The following is a 5,994-nucleotide window of genomic DNA, read 5'->3' as shown; positions in this document are numbered from 1 at the left end:
AGCATAGTACAGTAGTTCCCAAAGTCATTTCTCAAGGCACCCTAACAGTCCAGGTTTTAAGAATATCCATGCTTGAGCACAGGTGGCTTAATTAGTACCTCAGTCAGTTTGATTTAACCATCTGTGCGCTCAACCAATCAGAATATACAGTATATATATATATATATATATATATTATATAGTAGGTATATATATATATCATCATCCTGACTAAATAAGTCTTCAAACCTAACATAACTCACTGTAAGAATTGTATAGTATTTAGTGGTCATCATATGGGAATATGATAATATGATAACAAGCTATATTGCATCTGCACTGCTGCCTGGCCGAGACGATATATCTGTGGTTGACGTCATGTGTACACACGGAACGATGCGCTGTTCTGTATTCTATTCTATGGCCTCTCTGTTCCCCTCCGCCATACATGTCTTTTCCCTGTTTGTCCCTATGGCATGTCAGGTATTTATTCAGTCACGTCTGTGTTGCATACTGTGAATATGTGGCTACCTAAACCAGCGGAGTGACATTCCTCGCAATGCTGGCAGCCTTGTTGGTGGAAAGCGGAGTGAAGTAAACCACCTGTAATATGTAAATGAATGTATAGTTCAGAATGTGTTTTGTGAGAAAAACAAGTTTTGGAGAAAGAGGGGAGAGTGTAGTTTGGCGGTGCCCATTACACTGACCCGTGTGGTTTTTATTCATCTTTATCATCATCATTACTATTACCCCTCTTACTGAAAGTCTCTTACCTGTTTGCAAATAAGTGAACAAGAAAGTTGAAGAAATCAGTGACTTACAGTACAGTACAATGCAGGACAAGGACATGGTTTATGTACATTGCTGCATTAGCAATGGTAACACTCAAATTAGGAACAAGGCATAAGCAACCAAGTGTTAGGGGAATCAGTATGAATCCCAACGCCGGCAGACCGACAGCAGTGAAAATCCAGACAGGGGATTTAGGTAAGTATAACTAACCCTACCCCTCTGCTAACCCTCCCTTAGGGGTGCCTAACCCTAACCTCCCCCCCTAGTACCTAACCCTAACCTCCCCCCCTAGTGCCTAACCCTAACCTCCCCACCTAGTGCCTAACCATAACCTCCCCCCTAGTGCCTAACCCTAACCTCCCCCCCTAGTGCCTAACCCTAACCTCCCCACCTAGTGCCTAACCATAACCTCCCCCCCTAGTGCCTAACCCTAACCTCCCCCCCTAGTGCCTAACCCTAACCTCCCCCCTAGTGCCTAAACCTAACCTCCCCCTAGTACCTAACCCTAACCTCCCCCCCTAGTGCCTAACCCTAACCTCCCCCCCTAGTGCCTAACCCTAACCTCCCCCTTAGTGCCTAACCCTAACCTCCCCCTAGTACCTAACCCTAACCTCCCCCCCTAGTGCCTAACCCTAACCTCCCCACCTAGTGCCTAACCCTAACCTCCCCCCTAGTGCCTAACCCTAACCTCCCCCCCTCGTGCCTAACCCTAACCTCCCACACCTAGTGCCTAACCCTAACCTCCCCCCTAGTGCCTAACCCTAACCTCCCCACCTAGTGCCTAACCCTAACCCCCCCCATCCCTGCAGCCTAAACCTAAGTCTCCTGGGGGGGGTGCCTAACCCTAACCCCCCCCATCCCTGCAGCCTAAACCTAAGTCTCCTGGGGGGGTGCCTAACCCTAACCTCCCCCCGGGGGTGCCTAACCCCCCCTTCCCCTAGCCTAACCCTAACCCTCCCGGGGGGATGCCTAACCCTAAGTCCCCCCGGGAGCCCCTAACCCCCCCACAGCTGTCCGCGCCCCCCCGCCCGGCTCACCTTCGTTCGGTATGCCGGGCGTCAAGCTCCCAGCCTAGGTATAATGACAGGCATTGGGATTTCGACGCCTGTCATTAGTACCCTTCCAGGATTTGACAGTCGGGAAGCCAGCGGTAGGCATTTCGACCGTCGGCTTCCTGACTGCATCCCAGTGTTAGGTGCCCTAGTGGGGAGTAAGGAGAAGATGAAAGTATAAGTAAGGAGAAGCACAAGAATGTAGAGGGCCCTGCTCATGAGAGCTTACATTCTAATGGGGAGGGTAAGACAAACAGGCGTGACACACTGTTGACAACATTTTTAACATGTCAACATTTTGTAAGTGTCGACATGTTGAATGTTGACATTCTGCTCATAAAAATGCAGGTAAAGAAAGGAGACTCTCACGTTTAAGGCACTCAGCCTATTAGTAAAATATAACTTTTTATTAGTATACCTATGGACATGTCGACATTCTAACTATATTCCCTAAAAACACAGTCATGTTCATAGTTTTACTGATAGTGTCATATATAAGTCACATATAAGTCATCCTAACTGAAATAATGGAACAAGAAATATCACTAAGTGAGAGCTGACTGCTGTGCTCTTACATAGAGACATAGGCCCTCATTCAAAGCCGCTCGTAAGCGGCCGCTCGTTCGTTCTGACCGATGTTCGCACATCTGTGCATGCGTACAGATTTTAATACGCATGCGCGAACCAGTCAGTGCGGCCGAAAATCGTTTGTTCGCTAAATAGCGAATGCCTGCTATTTTGAGTGACAGGAGGAGGCGTATGTGGGTGGTAACAGGGGAAGGTGCTTGAAAATGGGGAGTGGAATTCAGAACGCAGGCGTGCTTAAAGGTCAAAACGGGCGTTTTAAGGGAGTGCATAATTAAAACAGCAGCGTCATTGACCACGTCACTTGTTTTTTTTTTAGTCAGAACTGCTCGCAAAATAGCGGTAGGGAAAACCAGCCACAAGAATAGCGAGCAGTTCATACGCTGTTCGATGTACTTGATTAATCAAACAAATAGCGGACATGACGTATGGTGCGAGCGGCAAGGGGGCGTCTTTTTCCAAATTACGACCGCAAGTTTTGATCGCTCGTTCAGACTTAGAGGCGTGAACAGACCGCAGAGAGCGAACGGTTCATTTGAATAGCCACCCCTTTTTTTTGAACGAACGACCGCAAATAGCGACCGGCTCTGAATCAGGGCCATAGAGCCTGGTTCAGAGATGTATGCGAACCCGATGGTTAGCGTACATCATGTGCAGAACGGGTCCTGCGATCTCGCTCAGAGTGGAGGGCCTAGCAGGCCATCGTTCCCAAAAGGGAGCAGGTAAGGGTCAGCGTCGGTGGACACAGATTTCCTGGCCTCACAGCTGCCTGGATCCGGTCAGGCTTCATGAATCGCAGCCTGGCCAAAGGCGCAACCTTTCGGGACCATCGGATGCAGCATGGAGGTGTTTGTTTCCTACAGAGTTGCTATTCCGTCCATCTCTGAATCAGGACCACAGTCGATTTGTGGGGGCGATTCAGACACGCTCGCTAGGCTGCAGTCGCTCGCGGCTGGACGATTTTTTGCTATCTGTGCATGCATCGCAGTGCGCATACCAGTCACTGAAATCGGGAAGCAATCGCACGCCAGCCTTTTTATGCTTGTTGGTTTGAGTGACAGATAGTGCCATTTGTGGATGGTGACAGGGGCTGGTCTTTGAAAACTGGGTAGTGGATATGCGAACGCAGGTGTGTCTGTGCGTTCTAACGGCGTTTCATGGGCGTACAAAATTAACATGGAAGCGTCATTGTACACGTCACCTGGTTGTATTTCACACTGCAGTGATCGCAGTGCTTGCGGCGGGGTAGGGTCAACCTCAAGGGCTGCGAGCAGCTCCAATGGCTCTCAATGTTACTGATATTACACACACTTCCTGGAGATGACGTGTGCTACAAAGGGAAGGGGCGTCTTTAGACTGGCGTGCGATCGCTTTGCCGTCGCACGCTAAGACATAGTTGCCATTCTCATGCCTTGCCGTGCGATCGCAGCCTATGCATATATTAGCAGCCGAGCGTCTGCGTGCGAACGCATCTAGCGAGCGGGTCTGAATCAGGCCCTGTGTTCATAGCAATCTTGGGTCAATTGAACAGTGGATACTACACTAACCACATTTTATTGCTTAGTATTTTTATTATTTAACATTAAAGCAAGTTTAGAGCACTGGACAATTTTACATGCAGCAATTTTATTTAGCGATGCAAAAATAACTTTGAATTTGTGTGCTTATTATAGACATACAGAGGGGTCTATTTACTAAGCAGTGTTAGGAGACAGAGTGAAAAGTAATAAGGTGCCAGCCAATCAGCTCCCAACTGTCATTTTCCAAACACAACCTGTGAGATGACAGTTGGGAGCTGATTGGCTGGCACCTTATCACAGACATCACTTTTCACTCTATCTCCTAACACTGCTTAGTAAATAGACCCCAGAGTGACCAACAAAGTGTTATTTCTATTTTTCCTGTGACTGTGCCCGATTTTATACGAACCACATGCAGTTTGACCGCTAAAACGGTGGCGTCTACAAAAGTATACTTGCCTTACGAAATGTACTTGCAAAGTAGGGGAAACAAAATTGTTTCATGGCATACACACCAAGCACCTGATTTAGGGTTGGGAGCAAAGCATAAAGAGCAGTAACTTTGCACCTTATCAAAACCATGCTGCACTGCAGAGGGGGAGATGTAACGTGCAGAGAGATCTAGCTTAGGGAAGCTGCCCAACATGTATGGCCTTCATGCAAAAGCAGCCAGTAACATAGTTTATTCCAGATACAAAGTTACTTTGTTTGTTTTTTTCTTTGCTTTGTCTCAACTCAGAGATCAGGGGTGTGATATACAAGGTTAGCCTTCGTAGTGTCGACATGGTCATTTTTTGGACACTGCTGAAATGTGGACATGATAGAATGTAGGGAAACTGTTTCTGATGGTCTAGTGGCGTCTTACCTGGTCCCAACAGCAGCGGAGTCTTCAGCGATGGCTTCCGAGTGCCGGGGGTCACGTCTGCAGACAGTATTTCCGGCATTGTCATCTGATAATTCCAGTAAATACAGTCTTCATATTCCTAACACTCCCCCTAGTGCATAACTACTCCCCCCACCCAGCAGGGGCGTATTAAGAGAGCAGGGGGCCGATGTGTCTCCGTCCGGGGTCCCTTCTCTTTCCCTGGTGACCAGCAGCGTACTGAGCGCCGCAGTAGACTCTGGGCACTAGTCCGTGGCTAGAGTCTACTGTGCATGCACAGGCCACCTGGGAAATGGCGCATGCGTGAAACACCAGAAAGATGGCCGGCGGCCATTTTCAAGGCAAGTTTGTGCGGCGCTGCTACCGTCGACGTGGGACTCCAGAGAGGTAAGTATTATAAATATGGGTGCACCCATTATAGATAAGCCACTGCCAACCAGCCTAACCCTAACCTCCCCCTATTGCCTAACAATCCCGTCCCGCAGCCCAACCATAACATCGTCATTCTTAGGATGTCGGGATTTCACATGTCGACATTTCAGTTGTCCAGGATGCTCCGGGCTCGCACCCTGCAGTGTATAGAGCGTTCTGGGGCATTTGTGCAGATCTCCACACTTCTGTGACTGGCCCGGTACCCTCTTGTGATGTCACATGCTCAGCGGTGGCACGAGGCATCCGTGAGCCCAGCCCTGGCGCAGTGCTATATACTATTATTGAGGCATGTACATTCCAACAGAAATGTCGTATGCCAACATGCAACTGCAAAATCAATTTAATGGAGGGCTTTAATACTTTGTACTATAGTGCAATGCGTACAGCATGCCTAGATGACAAGTCTTACAAGAAATTGTCTCTGGATTCTGGAGTCCAGAATGTTGAGATTAAAATGTTTCCCACGAACATCAGCCTTACTGCTTTCTGTCAGTAGAGCATATATATATATATATATATATATATATATATATATATACTATATATAGTGAGTTTAATCAGAAGGATCACTGAAGCTGAGAGGGGACAGAGGTGGGTGGCACATAGGGGGGGAGAGGATATACTATTGAGGTAAGGGTGTGTTGGAAGTGGTGAATTTCCAGCATATCCACATTCTTGCTCCCCTGCTGCTCTGTGATTGGTCTGTCCCCGGACAGCAGAAACTTATTTGTAAGACAAGTATCTGTATATC

The sequence above is a fragment of the Taudactylus pleione genome, unplaced genomic scaffold (genome assembly GCF_031769625.1).
Source record: "Taudactylus pleione unplaced genomic scaffold, aTauple2 ptg000848l, whole genome shotgun sequence".
In the NCBI taxonomy this organism is placed as follows: domain Eukaryota; kingdom Metazoa; phylum Chordata; class Amphibia; order Anura; family Myobatrachidae; genus Taudactylus; species Taudactylus pleione.
Note: the sequence above shows the minus strand (reverse complement) of the source record.